We start from the raw sequence: 19,727 nt of genomic DNA, 5'->3' as shown, positions 1-19,727 counted from the left end.
TAGAAGACATAGATGTGCAATACAAGCTAGAGAAAGGGGGCTTGAGAAGAATGCGAGGTACTCCCAGAACCTTTAATCAAACACTATGTGTAGAGTACATCAAAACATATAACAAAAATACCAAGAGAGGAACCATCACCAAGCTTGATGGGTCCAAAGAGCATATCCTTATCACAGAAAACATGATTAGAGAGGCCCTTATCTTGCGAGCTCTAGTGGCAACACATCTCCATCACATTGATTAGATGCATGTGGAGGATATGTTGAAGAATCTATCCGACAATTCTAATGGGGTAGAGTATGATAGCATCAAGGAAGAAGGGGATGAGAGAGCTTGCCATGCCATGTCCATGATTATGCAAATCAAGGCGGTGGACAGGGACATCCACATACCCCTCATAAGATGACCAAGGTGCATGAAGAGAAGGAAGATGATTGCGCATGGCACCTGTATAAGGAGATGGAGCACTACCTCAAGTCTCACCAATTGAAGGTTTGCAACCCCTACCTCCTCACCAAGATTCTAAGCCATACATGCAACATTCTGATACCCATGACCCATCAAGAACAAGTTGTCTCACTTTTAATTACTTTTGTACCAAGCCTATAAATAGGCTAGGATCCAATGAATATTTACACACACATACACATGTATGTTTACACTCTCATTCTCTCTCTCACATTGTCTCTCAAAGTTGTCATCATGTTGTCATTAACCTTAATCTCATGTCCAACAGGAGGTGATGCCGGCTCCTGTTGCACAGCTATAAGCAGAAATGTAGTTAGGGCAAGCTGTTCTCAAAACACCAAAGAGCTCCTAAAGGAGATGTCCAAAGGCACCACAAGGAAGAAAAGAAAAATAAATCAAAACATATGAGAGGCAGCCTTAGCCTTAGTTAAGGCTTTTTAAATTATTTTTTCTTTGCCCTTGAATTGCCTTTCTTGTACGTCCTCTGCACTTAGGATATGTGGTGCTTACTAATCCCGTTGACATTTTTGTTTTTCCAACTACATCCCATAGTGCTCAACCTTCGAAGTTGGTGTGTTGGGTGTTGCAACAATCAACAATCCTAGATGACAGGCTAAAAGATATCAATGGGTAATTAGCCATGGGTGGGTGGAAGTCTATGATACTCATCAATCCCTAAACCTTTATGAATCTACCTTCTATCACCCCATGGGTATCGTTAAACTATATAGAAAAATACATAAACACATGGAGGCTATGCTAACAAATGTCCTTTATGATTTTGATTGTGAACATATAGAATATCCAAATCTCACCTCAGAAGAAATCACTGATTTCCACAAGTTTATGAAGACTATTAAACCTCCCCACAGTTTAGGGGAAGGGTAAGAGGAAACCCCTGGGTCCTCCACCTCTGTAACTTACCCCGTGTTTACTTCCATCTCTACTAAGATACTAAATCCTTATCCTAGTGTATCTCCTACTAACAAAATTGAGGTAGAGTGTATCTTTTTGTGTTTCTCCTTACCCTATGTTGAATTTCCCACTAACCCTCTCGACCTTGAGGAGTTGTCGACAATGAACGTATCTCAACACAGGCAGCTCGATGAGGTGGTACTCTTAACCCCCAAGATGACATAATGCCATTTACTGATCAAAATGTATTGGAATCCTTGTCTCAGCTGTAGAGTACAAAGGCCTAATCCAACTAGGGAACCCACTCTTCTCGCCAAAATTGATGTTCAAAGTACTCATGCAAATCACCCCTTTTGAGCCAACATGCAGAATCCTACCGGAGACATATGCTACAATAGGGTCAAGGCGGTAGCCATATGTTCCTTACCCTGTCTGAGCTGCCCCAATGCGAGATATGGAAGAATTGCTGGGAGAAGGAACCTTGTGGGAGAATGTGGCATGGCACACCAAGCTAGAGAATCCACACCTCGCGCTAATCTCCTAGAAATTTGAGTGGTTACATTTATGATAAGTTATTGTTTCTATAGGTGGTGAAAACAAAATCCAATGCATACACGGGGTGGGTATTATGCAATTGAAACATATGGTTAAATGGAAGAATTGCTGGGAGAAGGAACCTTGTGGGAGAATGTGGCATGGCACACCAAGCTAGAGAATCCACACCTCGCGTTGATCTCCTAGAAATTTGAGTGGTTACATTTATGATAAGTTATTGTTTCTATAGGTGGTGAAAACAAAATCCAATGCATACACGGGGTGGGTATTATGCAATTGAAACATATGGTTAAAACCCCTACCTGGAAGATTTCGGCATACAACCTGTCTGCACAAGGAGTACCTAACCATGCCAGAATACAGTTTGGAATACAAAATCTCCATACCAAACAAACAAGTTGACCCACTATACATGCCTATCAAGCGACGACTCACACCATACTAGTTCAAAGAGGAAAACCAGAGGGACTCCCATGTATGCTACAACTTTAAAAAGTTCTCGCCATGGGAGTTTCTAGATATATCCAATAAAAGGAATTAGATGCTCACATGGATTTGATCATGGCATAGAATTCCAGATCGAGACATAGTGGTTGCACGACACCAGCTTGATTACTAAAATTGATCGTGGTTCTAAATCGACCAACCAAAAGAACGATATGATGGGCATGATGCAAAACATCTTTACTTCGACATGAACAGAGGCATGGAGGAATGAGGGATGATGCTCTACTATCATCGCCTCAGGTGTCTACCAGGATACATGCATATCACATTCAAAGATATGATAGACACCGAGTTATGGACTTGCCACTCAGCATCATTCAGAAGAACCCTTAAAAAGCTCAGTCACGCCGTAACTTCTACAGACATGAGCTCAACGACCAGGTCTTTCAACTTAGGTAACAGGTTCTGAGGACAGAACTTACATCAGGTGTAGGGGGGATGTTAATCCCATTTTGGATTAACAAAGATGCTCCTCCATTTGAGGAGATTAATAAGTGTTATGTAACGGCACTATAAAGGTTGTACATTATGAGATACTCACTAGCAAAGGCTTTAGTTAGTAAGTTTTGGGCGCCCAAGTCTGAACAAAGTCCAGTTGTACATAAGGAAATTTCTCATAATGGAAAGACACAATCTCCCTTTGTGCTATGAGAGCTCTTGTCTTGTCTTGTGTGTGTGTGTGTGTGTGTGTGTGTGTGAGAGAGAGAGAGAGAGAGAGAGAGAGAGAGAGAGAGTATACTCTAGTACGTGCCTCTTCCATTGTTGGGTGTGGGAGAGGGAGAGGACGATTGTCTTGAATTGTGGTGTGAGCAACTCCATGGTGACAGAGTGGAGGTGGAGATTAGAGGATTGGAGCTTCTACAAGCGAGCTTGGAGAGCCTCAAGGGATGTGAGCTTGGAACATTGGTAAGTACCCTACGACAATTGTTGTCTATTGCTTGTTCCATTGGTGAATGTGTGGAGTTCTCTTGGGAGGTTTAGTAGGCCGCCATAACAAGGACATTGGAAAATTTCTTAGTATCACCATTGCAGAAAAAAAAGAAATGGTACCTGAACCCATAGCTAGGCATTTGGCATCATTCTTGACTACTAATAAGAGAGACTCCCCCGCAAACTTGAGGGAGGTATACCACACCTTTTTGACTAATTATATGTAGGGATGCTTCACTATCGATGATCCATGAACCATCGGATGCTGAGAAATGTTCTGATTTTGTATATAATTCTTCTATTGCCCCATAAACAACTCCAATTTTTCTTCAGCATAGTTTTGGGACTCCTTCCAAGGCTTCAAAGTGTCATTCTTCTCATTATGCTTCCTTTAATCTACATGTTTTGACCACATGAACAAACTTGTTGTAGTAGAAAGACTTTACCTTAAATTTCTTCTTCTTTTTAGAAGAAATTTAAGGTAAAGACTTTACCTTAAATTTCTTCTTCTTTTAGAAACATTGGGGTTATCAAAGCCCTTCCCCTTGCCTTTCTTTGTATTTGTGGAGAATTCCACGTGGTTACCATATTTTTCTTTGCGTCAATTCATGTGGTTTTGTAACATCAGCGTGGATCATACTTAGAAAGTATGTAACACCATCTGTCTAGACCCCTGGTTAATTGGCTAGTGGGACGAGGTACAAACTTGACTCTGGATGTGATCCGAGCATTGGAGGCTGGTGGGTTTGTGTTGCAAAAGAAACAATGTCAGGAAGCAAATGATGTAGGCCAATGGTCAACAAGGTACATAAGTGGCATATTAGATATGGTAGCCAAGAGAATAGATTCGACAATTTCAAGCAGAGCTACAGTCTTTGAGAATTTGGTCATTAAGGTTGGGAAGATGGAAGTGTTTGTATTTGAGACTGAGAAATCACTAGTACGCAATGAAAAATACCGGGTGACAATGGGAAAGAATCTGTCATGCACATGTCCCGATTTTCAAATCAAGGTAGGTGCTAGACGACCATATTGTGCATATGCAAGCACCTTTATTTTGTATATCTGCATTTCTTTGGGTTAGATGCAAACCATAATATGTTTATACATCAACCCACTCTAAAAAAAGAGTACCTAATGGGAATGTTTAGAGCAAGAGAACAATGGGACAAGGAGAGGGAGAGGGAGGGTGGGAGAGTGAAAGGGGGGGGAGAGAGAGAGAGAGAGAGAGAGAGAGAGAGAGAGAGGGAAGAGGGTGGAGATGAGAGAGAGCAGGGAGGGAGAGAGAAGAGAGAGAGGGAGGGTGGGAAAGTGAAAGGGAGGGAGGGTGAGAGAAGGAGAGAGAGGGAGGGTGGGAGAGTGAAAGGGAGGGAAGAGGGTGGGAGAAGGAGAGAGAGGGTAGTGTGGGATGAGCGGTGGTGGGACAAGGAGAGAGAGAGCGGGAAGAGGGTGGAGAGGAGAGGAAGGGAGGTTGGGAGAGTGAAAGGTAGGGAGAGAGAGGAGAGAGAGGGAGGGTGGGAGAGTGCAAGGGAGGGAGGGAGAGGGAATTGATGGATGGAGAGAGGGGGGAGGATACAGAAGAGAGATACCAAAGAGAGAGAAGGATAGAGAGAGTTGGGAAAGATAAGGATAGAGAGAGTCAGATAGGAAGGACACAGAGAGTGAGAAAAGAGAAGGATATAGAGAGTGACAGGGGGAGGATATAGAGAGCTAGAAAAGAGAAACAAGGATAGAGAGAGTGAGAGAGGGAGAGTGAAAGGGAGGGAAGAGAGAGAGGGGGACGGAAGAGGGTGGGAGAAGGAGACAAAGGGTGGTGTGGGTTGGATTGGGTGGTGGTGGGCGGAGATGGTGGTCATGATAGTTAAACAGAGATTTTTCAAGTAGAGAGAGAGGACAACAAGAAAAACTTCCTCCAAAGCTCCCTCCACGAAGCTCCTTCAAAAAGGGGGAGGGAAGAGGGTGGGAGAAGGAGAGGGAGGGTGGTGTGGGTTGGACTGGGCTGTGGTGGGCGGAGATGGTGGTCATGATAGTTAAAGAGAGATTTTTCAAGTAGAGAGAGAGGACAACCAGAAAAGGTAGGGGGAGGGAAGAGGGTGGGAGAAGGAGACAGAGGGTGGTGTGGGTTGGACTGGGCGGTGGTGGGCGGAGATGGTGGTCATGATAGTTAAAGAGAGCTTTTTCAAGTAGAGAGAGAGGACAACCAGAAAAGCTTCCTCCAAAGCTCCCTCCACCAAGCTCCTTCAAAAATCACACTCGCTATCACAGAGAGAACGTTGTTGATGTTCGTTCATTAGAATGTGTGAGTTATGACTGTGGGGCCGCTTAAGGTGGCTTGGTGCACCCTCAGGTTAGACCGTGGAAAGACTTGAGGTAGCATCACCTTGTCTTGTGCCTCCTAGCCATGTGAGTGCATTGTTTTAATTAATTCCCTTGCTCAAGTATGCTTTCTTGTTTTTGTCTAATATTGATCACTTTCACTTTTCAAGACCGACGCCGATCCAGATGAGCTATGTCGACAGGTGTTTCAACTCACTTTGGAGTTGCAAGAGTGTGAGTTGGAGCACCAGAGAGAGAGTTGGTCCGTGAGGTGGATCTAGAGAGACGGATTGCCTACTACCACATGAACCACTATATGAGGGAGTAGACCAAACTTGGTAGAGATGTAGTCCACCATTATGTGATGCTGAGCATCTCGATCTATCCCTTATTGGCGTTAGACTCTTTGGTTGTGAGACCACATGTGGACACCAACTCTGTAGTTTTTGGAGGTTGCCTAGACGGTTGTAGTCCCGACCCTGATCAACTGATGTGTGAATATATGTGAGTTGAGTTAATGTGTGTTTACGAGAGTGGGTGACAGCAGCAAGTGAGAGAGAGAGATAGAGAGAGAGAGAGTAATTAACCTTAGCCTTATTTCCATTTACTTCTCTTCCTTTTATAATTAGTTTATTTCTTAATTCTAGTCCCAATCCCTAATCATGTATTTAATCCTCATCCCCTGAGAATTGGAGTAAGATCGGCGGCTTGGGAAATATTGCCTTCTATGTCAATTCCATTGCTACATAAACACCCAAAGTCCAAAAGAGGCGTAACATGATTTTGTTGCCAGGACAAGCTTGCAAGGAGGTAACACAAGATTAAATGTGCAGAAAGACATTGTAAAGAGGCTGTATTTCAAAAACAACTATTGTGATAATGCATGGTAGCAAAGTTTCTTTTAAAAGAAAAGTGGTTGAGCAATAACAAGGAGGAACAAAGAAGTTTGCCTACAAGGGGAGGAGTGCAATGCACATGATTACTCACCAACTTCATTGAAAAGAAAAAGAGAAAAATTAATAGAGATTGGGAGTCCGATGGTTGTGGCAGATGTAAAAAGAGATCCTTTGTAAATGGTTGCCTTTATCTTATAAATATAATTACCTTTGGTTCCCAACAAAAAAGTGATGGTTTGAAGTTTGAACCCTAAGAAGATAAGAGAACAACTGATTTTGTTGAGAATTAAACACTATAATTGATCAAAGTCAAGGTAGAATCTATCTTATCTTATTTTATTTTATGTCTAGTTTTATTGCAATAACGTTATTATTATTATACTTGCTAGCTCATATGATCACTTGAGACAAGTAACTAGACATTAAAAAATCTCATCAAAATAGTGAATTCCTTCATCTATGTTAAATAAACCATACACTCATGTATCCTCTTTACTAGCTGCCTCAAAACTCTTGGGTAGATTAACGTCTCTTATCTCTCTAGAAGGATCTCATATACACTCATGTAAATTTGTGTTTTTATGCTATTGATATCTTTTAAAAAAAATTCCATGTAACAAATTTTTACATATTTTAAATATATACTTGGATTTCCAATATATGTTTCATAGCTTTGAATCACCAAGTTTTTTTTTTGAGAAAAAGATTTAGACTTGAGGAGAGACACGGTATCATGCTACATTTTCTAAACATCACATTTTTTATTTTTGTTTCAAGAAACATAGTTTTGAGATTTTGACTTACAAGTGACAAAAGATTTCTATATTTAGTTAAGGACTCCTACTATGTTAGAATCTTATATTTTGCAATTTACAAGACATGAAAATCTATTGTTTGTGAACCCCACAAGAAAAAGTTTCACTTCTTTATTATGTTCATTATACTTTTGTATGATTTAACAAGTGGTGCTCTGAGTTATTCAAGATACCATGATTCATGCTTGAGTGATTTAACAAGTGGTACTGAGGTATTCATGATAGTGTTGTTCATGTTTGAATGATTTAACAAGTGGTACTTTGAGGTATTTAGTATTGTTCATGTTTAAGTGATTTAACAAGTGGTATTTTGAGGTATTGAAGATAGTATGATGAAAGCAACTTTAGTTAATTCTAAAATATATTTAGAATAATCTCTCTTTAGGCTTGAATGCACACTCACCATTGTTCGGGAAATGTACTTTTAGAAAACTTGCACACTTCCTATTTGCTCTTGATGCAGTTGAAAAATTGAAGAAAATAGCTATACTTAGTGAAAATTTTACACTATTATTGCATTTTACAACTGGCTCAATTCCTTTTTGAGATCTTGCAACTCGCTATTACAAACATTAGCTCTTACGCACTCTCTATGACCAATTTAGAATATACGAGACATCCCAATAAACAAATTGGGAAGTCGAGCAAGTACGAGAAATCTAGGGATTTATGGTGTCATTTTTATTTTTGTTCCTTGTCATAGTAGATATAGCCTTCAACATGCTTACTACTTGAAATGTAGTGTGTGCAAGTGATGAGATCTTAATGGACAATGATTGCCTTACAACCAAGTAGTGTTTTTAACTTATAATGTAATAATTGACACCCTCGTTTAAGACATGTGTTTGAGGCAAACAAATCCCTTAGTCCAAATGATGAATAATTCAAAAGATTCGACATCATGTAAACATGACGTGATCATATTTACGTGTGGATCATTGTGCAATGAGTTTGTTAAATCAAGACGACAAAGTGTTAAGTACATGTTAATGACTTTAGGCAACATGTAAAGAGGGGGTGCTAAAACCATGCACTGAAATGTAGTAGACCAAAGGTCATGACATTTGATACAAAGGCTCCCCATTCTCTGATGAAGGCTTTCTATTTGAACCTGGTTGTATCCACCACTAAACCCATCTAGGAATGAGTACATCTCATGTCCTGCCACTCCATCAAGCAAATAATATTTGAATGGCAAGGGAAAAGGATTTGAAATGGTAGCAACATTTAGCTTCTGGTAATCTACACAAACCCTTAACTTCTGATTTTTCTTAGGGATGATCACGATCGGTGATAGCCATGGCTTGATCAATTGGGTATATGAGTCCAACTTGAAGGAGTTTATCTATTTCTTCTTTTACCCTCTTGGCGTAGTTTGGGTTCATTCGGTATCTTTGTTGCCAGATAGGGATGGCATCTTCTTTAAGGTTGATCCGGTAGTACTGAGAAGTTGCGATTAATCGCTTTTATATCAGTGTAGCTCCATGCAAAGACATCTTTGAAGGAAGTGAGCAGCTGCCAAATTTTTTTTGTGGAACTCATTGTCCAGCTTTGCACTCACCTTGACCATCTTGGGGTCATCACTAGTGCCCAACCTAATTTCTACCAATTCATCTTCTTTGACTCTTTTTGGAGTGCTTTAGGTCTCTATCAAAATATTTTTTTGCTACAATTAGGCTGTAATCAGGGTGGGGGCACTACAATTAGGCTGCAACAATCAGGGTGGGGGCAGTGCAATCAGGGTGCAATCAAGGTGCAATCAGGGTGCAATCAGGTGCAATCAGGGTGGGGGCATTGCTTTCCTCGGCTAGGGCATCATAGAAATCTTCTGGTTTCTATCCTTGGAGAGGATTTTTCTTTGAAGTCCTCACTTACATGTGGAATGTTGGGTCGATATCTATCCATGATCTGGACTACATACTCTCCCCTCCTCCGCGCACCGGATTCCTGGTTGCTAGCAGTGGAAGTAGCTTCTTCTTGCGCAGGGGGTAGGGTTTTCCACTCATGGCCTCGCCCTCGAATGTCGATATCTATCCATGATCTGGACTACATACTCTCCCCTCCTCCGCGCACCGGATTCTTGGTTGCTAGCAGTGGAAGTAGCTTCTTCTTGCGCGGGGGGTAGGGTTTTTCACTCATGGCATCGCCCTCGAATGTCCGGACACGAGACTAATCTGGTGGTCATTCCAAACGAAACCGGGAAAATTTCCCTTGCCCGAAAAATGGGGACGATTGCACCTTTTTGATTTTCTTAATCAATTTTCTAACAGGGTGAAGAGACTAAACTATCCTTCTCCTGAATAAACCAAATAGAAGGAAAACTATTACAGACTTAACTTGAAGAAATCAATGCTTTTTTCCTAATTAAATCAGGCACAGCCATTGATCTATTCATTTGAGAAGTCTTCAGGTTTTTATTTAACTACTCGAGTTCTAAGCGTATTCCTATTATTCAATTTCATTATTAAAACTCTACTGATTCCAGCCTACCCCATCTGGCCCATGGGTTAGCCACCGCCCAACCACTGGAATTGGTAGAACCAGACGTTACTCACCCACCCATAATTGAATGCCTTTCTTAACTTTTGCTTTCGAATACAAATATGCACACACTCATCTTTAAACTTTAACTTATAAAACAATCCATTGACAAACATTTATTGATTACAGATGTCATAAATCAAAATTTCCATCCAATCCTTGTTTCTTAGAAAAAACAGTGTCACACTTTAGACTCTCCGTGTTGAGACCAGCTGGTCAGCCAATGAGATCCAGTAATAGATTACAATAATCATTGGTCCATCATACAATTATCTTCCATGACATACGCATGGGTGTCCTAGGCACCGCGAGCCCGTGCATCGCCTGGTCAGAACCCTCCCCAGGATCCTCCTTAGGTGTCCTGGCACTTTACTCAGGGACCGCTTCATCGACCCTCATCCATTGTACTAGAAGCGCACCATTTTAAACGTAGGCTGGTCAAGACTTGGGTAGGCTTCGCCGCGTGAGCTGTTCTTTGAACACTCCCCGCCAGCTACTGTTGCAGCCAAACTTCCCTTAGAAAAACACATATACCAAATGCTCCCTCCAGCATTCTGGCATAAGACAGTCCTTTAAGAAAACAGGATTTCTATGCAAGTTTTCAGTTTTGATTTTCTTTTGAACAATGAGTATATCTTAAATCACTATCCCCAAAACTTCATAATCGTAATACTGAATTTCAAAATAGAATTCCTCGAATTCTATAACCTTGATCCTCAGATCATTTCAAAGGGTCTCAACTTAGTTTTAGATTTGGGGAAGAATTTGAGTGTATTTTCCTCAACTAGTCACATCTTCTTTCCTCAAAACTGATCCATTCATATTCATAGATGAATATGTACATGGAGTAAATTTTCTTTTAAGATGCACAAACGGTGGGGATTACTCTTTTAGAATAACATAAAATAAACTTTATTTTCCACGAAATTCAAGAAAATTTTGCCATAACCTCCTTTGTATGGCTAACCATTTCTCAATTTTTACATTCTAATATCACTTTAAAATTAATTCCAATTTGAAGTAAAGTACTCTAATCTACTCAATTTTCCTTTCTAAAGAGTAAACAATAAGAAAAGTTTAAATCAATTTATTTGTTACACATATTAGGATAAAGGAGGACTAAATTCTTAAGGAAGAAAAGGTATTATCATCAAGATTGACTAAAAAAGCAAAGAAATCAGAAAACCATAGATTAGAAATTAAAAAGTAGAGTTTTTAACTTACATGGAGTTTTGTGAGCTTTCCTTTAGCTTGAGGGATTGAGGGTTCTACCCTTGTTTGGATCAAGAGTGGCCACCAATTCTTTTGAAGACAATTGATTTAGTCAAAAATAATTGAATTATCAAGTGAATTCAATGTATTTGGCTCTCAGGAGGAGTAGAGTAACAGTGCATAAACACTATTAAGCTTTTACAAAGGAAGAGGCTTCTATTTATAGGAAAAAGTGAGCCTCAAACCAAGCAAACTTATTCTAGAATTTTTGAAATCAGTTTGGTCAATTTTTGACCATTTTTGGGTCAGTTCAGCTTACTTTTTGGAACTAGACTTGAAATAGGAGAGAGGAGAGATGAAATATCTCATTTTATTGATTTAAAATGGAAAGCAATGATGAGAAAAAAGGTGCCTTCTTCATGAGGGGGAATCCGGACTCTAAGGTGTCAAAAATTCTTTTTTTTAATGTTTCCTTTGGTCCTTAGTCCACTCTTCATCTTATGTGAGTATTTACTCAGTTTTGGGGGTTTTTTTCTTTATTTCTTCAATTTATCTCCTCCCTAAATTTGGATTAATCTTATTGGTCCCTCGAAACCTTAATCCAAAATTTTCAGAAAATCTGGACCCTTAGGTTAAGGTTTTTTGAGCATATTATAATTTATTTCTAATGCACCTTAGGAAATTCTTTTTAAACTTCTCTTTCAGAGGAAATTATTTTAATAAGAAAGGATATTTTTCCATCCAAAGATATCTAAAAACTGAGTTATCTCTCTCTAAAATATTTCCTCTCTCTAGACCAAAACAGGTAGGAACAAGATCTTTTATTATTCTGAAAAGGGGATTGATTATAGGGGAAGAAACTGGACATCTTGAGGAGCTGGGGAGGAATCTTACAACATCTACTTCAGACACACTGATTAAATTAACATTTTGCTGGAGATATTCTTCTTCCTCATCGAAGTCTAGTCCTTTGAGCATGTTGATCCCTTCGGCTATTTTGGGACACGGTGGTTTTTTCACTTTTCGCTCGACAAAGATTTTGATCTGTGTAGTTTGTGGAGGTTGCCTAGATGGTTGTAGTCCCGACCCTGATCAATTGATGTGTGAATATATGTGAGTTGAGTTAATGTGTGTTTACGAGAGTGGGTGACAGCAGCAAGTGAGAGAGAGAGAGAGAGAGAGAGAGTGTGTGTGTGTGTGTGTGTGTGTGTGAGAGAGAGAGAGAGAGAGAGAGAGAGTAATTAACCTTAGCCTTATTTCCATTTACTTCTCTTCCTTTTATAACTAGTTTATTTCTTAATTCTAGTCCCAATCCCTAATCATGTATTTAATCCTCATCCCCTGAGAATTGGAGTTAGATCGGTGGCTTGGGAAATGTTGCCTTCTATGTCAATTCCAATCCTACATGGACACCCAAAGTCCAAAAGAGGAGTAACATGGTTTTGTTGCCGGGACAAGCTTGCAAGGAGGTAACAGAAGATTAAATGTGCAGAAAGACATTGTAAAGAGGTTGTATTTCAAAAACAACTATTGTGATAATGCATGGTAGCAAAGTTTCTTTTAAAAGAAAAGTGGTTGAGCAATAACAAGGAGGAACAAAGAAGTTTGCCTACAAGGGGAGGCATGCAATGCACATGATTACTCACCAACTTCATTGAAAAGAAAAAGAGAAAAATTAATAGAGATTGGGAGTGAGATGGTTGTGGCAGATGTAAAAAGAGATCCTTTGTAAATGGTTTCCTTTATCTTATAAATATAATTACCTTTTGTTCCCAACAAAAAAGTGATGGTTTGAAGTTTGAACCCTAAGAAGATAAGAGAACAACTGATTTTGTTGAGAATTAAACACTATAATTGATTGAAGTTAAGGTAGAATCTATCTTATCTTATTTTGTTTTATGTCTAGTTTTATTGGAATAACGTTATTATTATTATACTTGCTAGCTCATATGATCACTTGAGACAAGTAACTAGACATTAAAAAATCTCATCAAAATAGTGAATTCCTTCATCTATGTTAAAAAAACCATACACTCATGTATCCTCTTTACTAGCTGCCTCAAAACTCTTGGGTAGATTAACGTCTCTTATCTCTCTAGAAGGATCTCATATACACTCATGTAATTTTGTGTTTTTATGTTATTGATATCTTTAAATTTTTTTCCATGTAACAATTTTTTACATATTTTAAATATATACTTGGATTTCCAATATATGTTTCATAGCTTTTGAGAAAAATATTTAGACTTGAAAAGAGACACGGTATCATGCTACATTTTCTAAACACCGCATTTTTTATTTTTGTTTCAAGAAACATAGTTTTCAGATTTTTACTTACAAGTGACAAAAGATTTCTATATTTAGTTAAGGACTCCTACTATGTTAGAATCTTTTAATTTGCAATTTACAAGACATGAAAATCTATTGTTTGTGAACCCCACAAGAAAAAGTTTCACCTCTTTATTATGTTCATTATACTTTTGTATGATTTAACAAGTGGTACTCTGAGTTAGTTATTCAAGATACCATGATTCATGTTTGAGTGATTTAACAAGTGGTACTGAGGTATTCATGATAGTGTTGTTCATGTTTGAAAAATTTAACAAGTGGTACTTTGAGGTATTCAAGATAGTGTTGTTCATGTTTAAGTGATTTAACAAGTGGTATTTTGAGGTATTTAAGATAGTACGATGAAAGCAACTTTAGTTAGTTCTAAAATATATTTAGAACCATCTCTCTTTAGGCTTAAATGCACACTCACCATTGTTCGGGAAATGTACTTTTAGAAAACTTGCACACTTCCTATTTGCTCTTGATGGAGTTGAAAAATTGAAGAAAATAGCTATACTTAGTGAAATTTTACACTATTATTGCATTTTACAACTGGCTCAATTCCTTTTTGAGATCTTGCAACTCGGTATTACAAACATGAGCTCTCATGCACTCTCTCTCTCTAAGACTTTATGACCAATTTAGAATATACGAGACATCCCAATAGACAAATTGGGAAGTCCAGCAAGTACGAGAAATCTAGGGATTTATGGTGTCGTTTTTATTTTTGTTCCTTGTCATAGTAGATATAGCCTTCAACATGCTTACTACTTGAAATGTAGTGTGTGCAAGTGATGAGATCTTAATGGACAATGATTGCCTTAAGGTTATTGAACAGCCAAGTAGTGTTTTTAACTTATAATGTAATAATTGACACACTCGTTTAAGACATGTGTTTGCTTTGAGGAGGCAAACAAATCCCTTAGTCCAAATGATGAATAATTCAAAAGATTCGACATCATGTAAACATGACGTGATCATATTTACGTGTGGATCATTGTGCGATGAGTTTGTTAAATCAAGATGACAAAGTGTTAAGTACATGTTAATGACTTTAGGCAACATGTAAAGAGGGGGGGTGCTTGGTTGTGGGCACCAATTTCACTTAAATATCCTAATTTGTAATTTGAAAAAAACGTATCTCTAGTGTACAAGAGGAGGGATCAATCAGAGGAAACCCGTGGTGGTATGTAGGCCTAGTGTGAAGTGTGAAGAAAAGGGAGGCGGCGCGGGCCGGTTTGACATAACCTTAGTCGGGTAGAGTGGTTAAAATTTTTGGATTAGAGAGTAATCACGCTGATTGACTAGGCCCTCTTCCAATAAGCATGTCTGAACTTTGAGGATGTAAGCTTCCACTCTGCGATTCAGTTCTTCTATGCTTTGCTGGTCTTCTTCACTCAACATGTCAGGATCATCGCCATCATCAAGTACCTCAGGCTCGTCCGGGCTCTCAAGATTAGGGTTCAAGGACTCGCTAATCGCTGCGTTACTCATGACATCCGCTTCTTCAATGCCAACCTCTTCGCCGGGTAAGGAGCTACGGTTGTGATCATTTTGCACTGCAGTCATCACCGTTTCTAGGTAATCCGACTCGCTCTCTACCACGCTATCTGCATATGCCATCATGTTCTTTGTAGACCACGTGCAAACACCGATTCTGTAGTTTGCAGAGTTAAGACTGTTGTAGTCCTGACCCTAATCAATTGATGTGTTTAATCAATTGATGTGTTAATATATGTGAGTTGAGTTAATGTGTGTTTATGAGAGTGGGTGAAAGCAAGTAAAAGAGAGAGAGAGAGAGAAATTAACCTTAGCCTTGTTTCCATTTACTTGTCTTCCTTTTACAATTAGTTTATTTCTTAATTCTAATCCCAATCCCTGATCATGTATTTAGTCCTCATTCCCTGAGAATCGGAGTGAGGCCGGTGGCTTAGAATGTTGCCTTCTATGTGGATCCCAATGCTACGTGGACACCTGGAGGTCAAAAAAATAGGTGTAACATGGTTTCGTTGCCGAGACAAGTTCCCAAGGAGGTAGCACAAGATTAAATGTACAGAAAGACATTGTAAAGAGGTTGTATTTCGAAAACAACTATTGTGATAATGCATGGTAGCAAAATTGCTTAAGAAAGAAAAAAAAAGGTGGTTGAGCAATATCAGGGAGCAACAAAGAAGTCCGCCTACAAGGGGAGGCGTGCAATGCACATGATTACTCACCAACTGCATTGAAAAGAAAAAGAGAAAAAATATTGCTGGTGATGCACGTGATCTGCTGTCTGCTTCCCACAGCATCAATCAGAGAGTGGAGCAAAAGGGACGTGGGCTGCGAGGTGAAGGGCTTTTAGGTGAGCCTGAGCTGCTACAAGGAAAGAGCAACAATGGTGGATAATGGCTCCCGCTCTATTTGCAGGAGAAGAAAGAATCCCGACCGCCCCATGGACGGGCCCAATGAAAGGACACAATATTTTTTTCTTTCTTTTTGTTCAAAACCTAACCCCCCTTTTTTACTCTGTCTTATATCAATCATGAAGTGAAGAGGAAATTGTAATTTTGAACAAGCTTTTTTGAAATTGTAATTTTGAACAAGCTTTTTTGAAAATACTTAAATCCATATATAACTACATCTTGAAACTTTTGAGGAGGTGTTTCTCCTCCTTCCCTCAATTTGAGAAGTTTTTTTTTCCCCTCAATTCAAGAAGTTTTTTTTAAGAAATTCTGGGCTAAGCTGAACCTATATTTTTCTTTTCACAATTCAAAAAGAGTGTCGTCAAAACATGTTCACTTCTGATCGAATTGTGGGTTTCGATCCTACTATAAACTTCCTTCTTTGATCCTTGGTGCAAACTTCTCAAAATTACCTATATTTGTAACAAGGTCTACCAAAATCTATCCACATAAGCGGATATATTATCTTTCTCAAGTTGTCTGAATATGTACCATCGTTGTCTGGCCCTAGCTTTGTATTATGATGGTAAGAAGTCTTTCTTGTTGATCAACTTCTTAAATCTCTTTTGCTTACTGGTTCTACTCAAATTCCACCATAAAGTTGCATTTTCCACCAAATGATTGGTAGCACACTTGATTTTGTCCTTCTCAAATAATTTCTCCCCCAAAAAGTAATCAAGTTGACTAAGCCAAGCAAGTACTGTACGAGCATTCTTCTTGCCATCAAAATTTTGAAAGGTAAAAGATTTGCAGCTAATTTTCTTTTCTTTCCCAGACTCCTAAGCTCTAAGAGTAGCTTGCATAGTTATCTAAATTTGGTCACCATCGGAGTTTGAAAATTCACCACTAGCATCTCTATACCTCCACTTGGGGGGATAGCCTATCCTCTAGATTCGTTTCTCAACTTCTTCTAAATTAGAATATAGTTTTGGAGTGACTAAATTTACTCTTGAATGGTTGCGGTAGATGATTCATGATGAAAGGGAGATGTAAATAGATAAAAGGTGCAAATTTTAAATGTAAAAATAAAAATTACTGAAATAATGATAATACTTAGCTTTCACCCACAATTTTCAAGAAGTCGGAAGCTCGTAGTCTTGCTATGAGAAGAAAAATTCCACAAGTGCCAAGAAACCGACGAGTAGTATCAAAGTGGGCATGAACTTGCCATAAAGAGCTCGAGAGACTTGGCCCTAGAATTTTTCGATGGCGTGTGTTGTGTGTTGTGCAATTTGCTAGAATCGTTCCACTTTGGTTGTGAGCTTTGATGACGATTAGAAAAACCTTGGTAAAAGAATAGTCTTGCGTTGAAGCATACAGCTAGGAAAGCCTTTTAATTTAAATATAAAGCTTGAAAAAGGGAGATTTTTAAAGCTTTTTTTTAAATTTAAAAGGCTTGAATTAAAAGAGTGTACTGTGAAACTTTGGAAGCTTTAATAGTAAGATTACAAAGTGTTGAAAGGGGTTTAATTATGAGCCTTGATTAGAGCTAAGGCTAGTCAAACGTTAATGCCTTAAATAATAGCTTTGATTATTATAAGCTTAGCAAGCATTAGCCTACGAGAATTACAAGCGACAGGCTGGCAGCAAACGCTCAGCAAAAAGAGAAGAAAAGAAGAGCAAGGATGCGGCCAACAACGTAAGTTTGATTATAAAGCTTCTACGAAATTGGGTTGGAGTCCCAATTACTAAGGGAATAAAGAAAACCACTTTTTCAAGAAGAGGGTGGTTTTGGAAAGGTGGGAAGTGGTTTTTGTACAAGGGTGGTGTGAAAAAGCATTATCCAATAGTTAAAATTGCATTTGCTTGTGCCCAAAGGTCTTCCACAATATGTCATTTTCTTATGCTTCTTCTCTCCAAATTTTGACTCCATGGTAGTGAGAATAATTGTTTAAGCCTTAAGAAAACCATTCAAAATTTAATTTTCAAGCTTCCTTTGCTCCAAAAACTTCAACCAAAATCAAGGTTTTGATTTTCTCCTTTTCTTTAAGTACAAGTACCCATAGCTCTAATACCACTATCACAAGACCTCATGACTTCTTGAAGAATTAATCAAACTCACACACACCAAGGAACAAAGCAGAGACTTGAATCAAATTGACAATATTAAAGCAAAACATAAATGAGATAGAGTAAACATCCCCATCAACACACTATTAGGTGTAATCTATCTCCCATGCATGCAACTTCACTTTTACGAGCATTTTTGGAAGTTGTATTCAATATATAACCCAAGGAGCTAATAATAGTTGTGCGTGCAAAAATATGGCTTGCTTTTTCACTTTTACAAAAATAACTCAAGCACTAAAGCTTGTTCACACACTAAGTGTAAAATAACCAAAACTCCTCTAACACATGTACTAGTAGCATAGCAAATGACACGAACGAGCGTGCATAAATAATATGTACAATCATTTGGCATATGGCCAACAAAATAACTTATGCAAAATAGTAATAATTCGAGATGATATAGACAAGATCCTCCATGTGTGACACACACACTGCTCATCACCTATCTCATAAACGTAAACAATCATAATAATTAATCCCAATATAAAATATTGATAGACACAAACATAACATACACTCACCACTTATTACACTTCAATGAGAGTATCATTTTACACATCATCTTGCATGGCGTACGTGTCTTAATAATGGCTACACTTTGATGAGCATATCACTATACACATCATCTAGCATGGCATGGCATTTGTATAACCACTTGTTACACTTCAACCATGTGTATTTATCGAGCATTGTCCACTTGTTTCACTTTGACAACACAGAGTCGTCAAGCATGGCACTACTTGTTACATTTCAACAATATAGACCCATCAAGCATTATCTCAAGCTATACCAATAACAATAGGTAACTAATGTGAGGTCACCCACAATACCAATTCACTAGCATGGCACACTAGACTCATGGGCATCCTCGTTTAGCTAAAGGGTGAACATTATGTAACATTTTTTCTTTAATTATATGCCTAGCATGACTTTCCCCCCCATACCATTCTCTCATACCACCATAGAAAGAAGGAGGTGGAACACCTTGCCCGTAGTTCTTGATGCTCTTTTTACACTTGCCATCTTGGCCACCTAACCATCCTTAGCAAGTTACCTTGATGTGTAGAGATGTTCGATGTATAGCACACATTGAATCGTGTATGTCACTCTCCACAGTTTCTTGCACCTATGCTTTAGTTGTCTCACCCTCTCTATTGTGTTGACCACCTGTGTCTAAAGGAATAGTGGGTGGAAAGCTTAATCTCCTACCTTGTTTCTCGCGTGGTGGCTGGATTTCTGTGACATACTCTGGATGATGTGATGAGCTATCTTCCTCAAGATTTATAACTGTGGGTTTTCGACGCCAACTAACAGTAATGTTATCACCAAAAAACTTCGGTTGCACGTGCATTGGTGTGCCACTCATCACTGCTTCCCCCACCAATGTGCTAGTGTTTAACAACCTTGGAGCTTTTGATTTTCTGGCCTTTTCCATCAACTTTGTTATTATAGGGGCTGCTCCGTGCTGGTACAAATGCATGCTTCTTTGTGGATTTCAAGAGAGGGCATTAGTAAGGTCTGAAAAGAGCTGCATCATATAAAGAGATGGTTCCCCCCGAAACCCTCTCCTTCTAACCCACTAAGGGATACGGTCGCCCTTCACCCACTAAGGGCGATGGTCGCCCTTAAGTGGGTGGTCACTCTTAGTGGGTGGTGGCGGGGGGTCACTCTTAGTGGGTGAGGAGCCCCACCACTATGGGCGACGTGCCCTTCACCCACTAAGGGC

The sequence above is a fragment of the Cibotium barometz genome, chromosome 4 (genome assembly GCF_041138505.1).
Source record: "Cibotium barometz isolate CiBa-2024 chromosome 4, ASM4113850v1, whole genome shotgun sequence".
In the NCBI taxonomy this organism is placed as follows: domain Eukaryota; kingdom Viridiplantae; phylum Streptophyta; class Polypodiopsida; order Cyatheales; family Cibotiaceae; genus Cibotium; species Cibotium barometz.
This window is presented reverse-complemented; position numbering follows the sequence as displayed.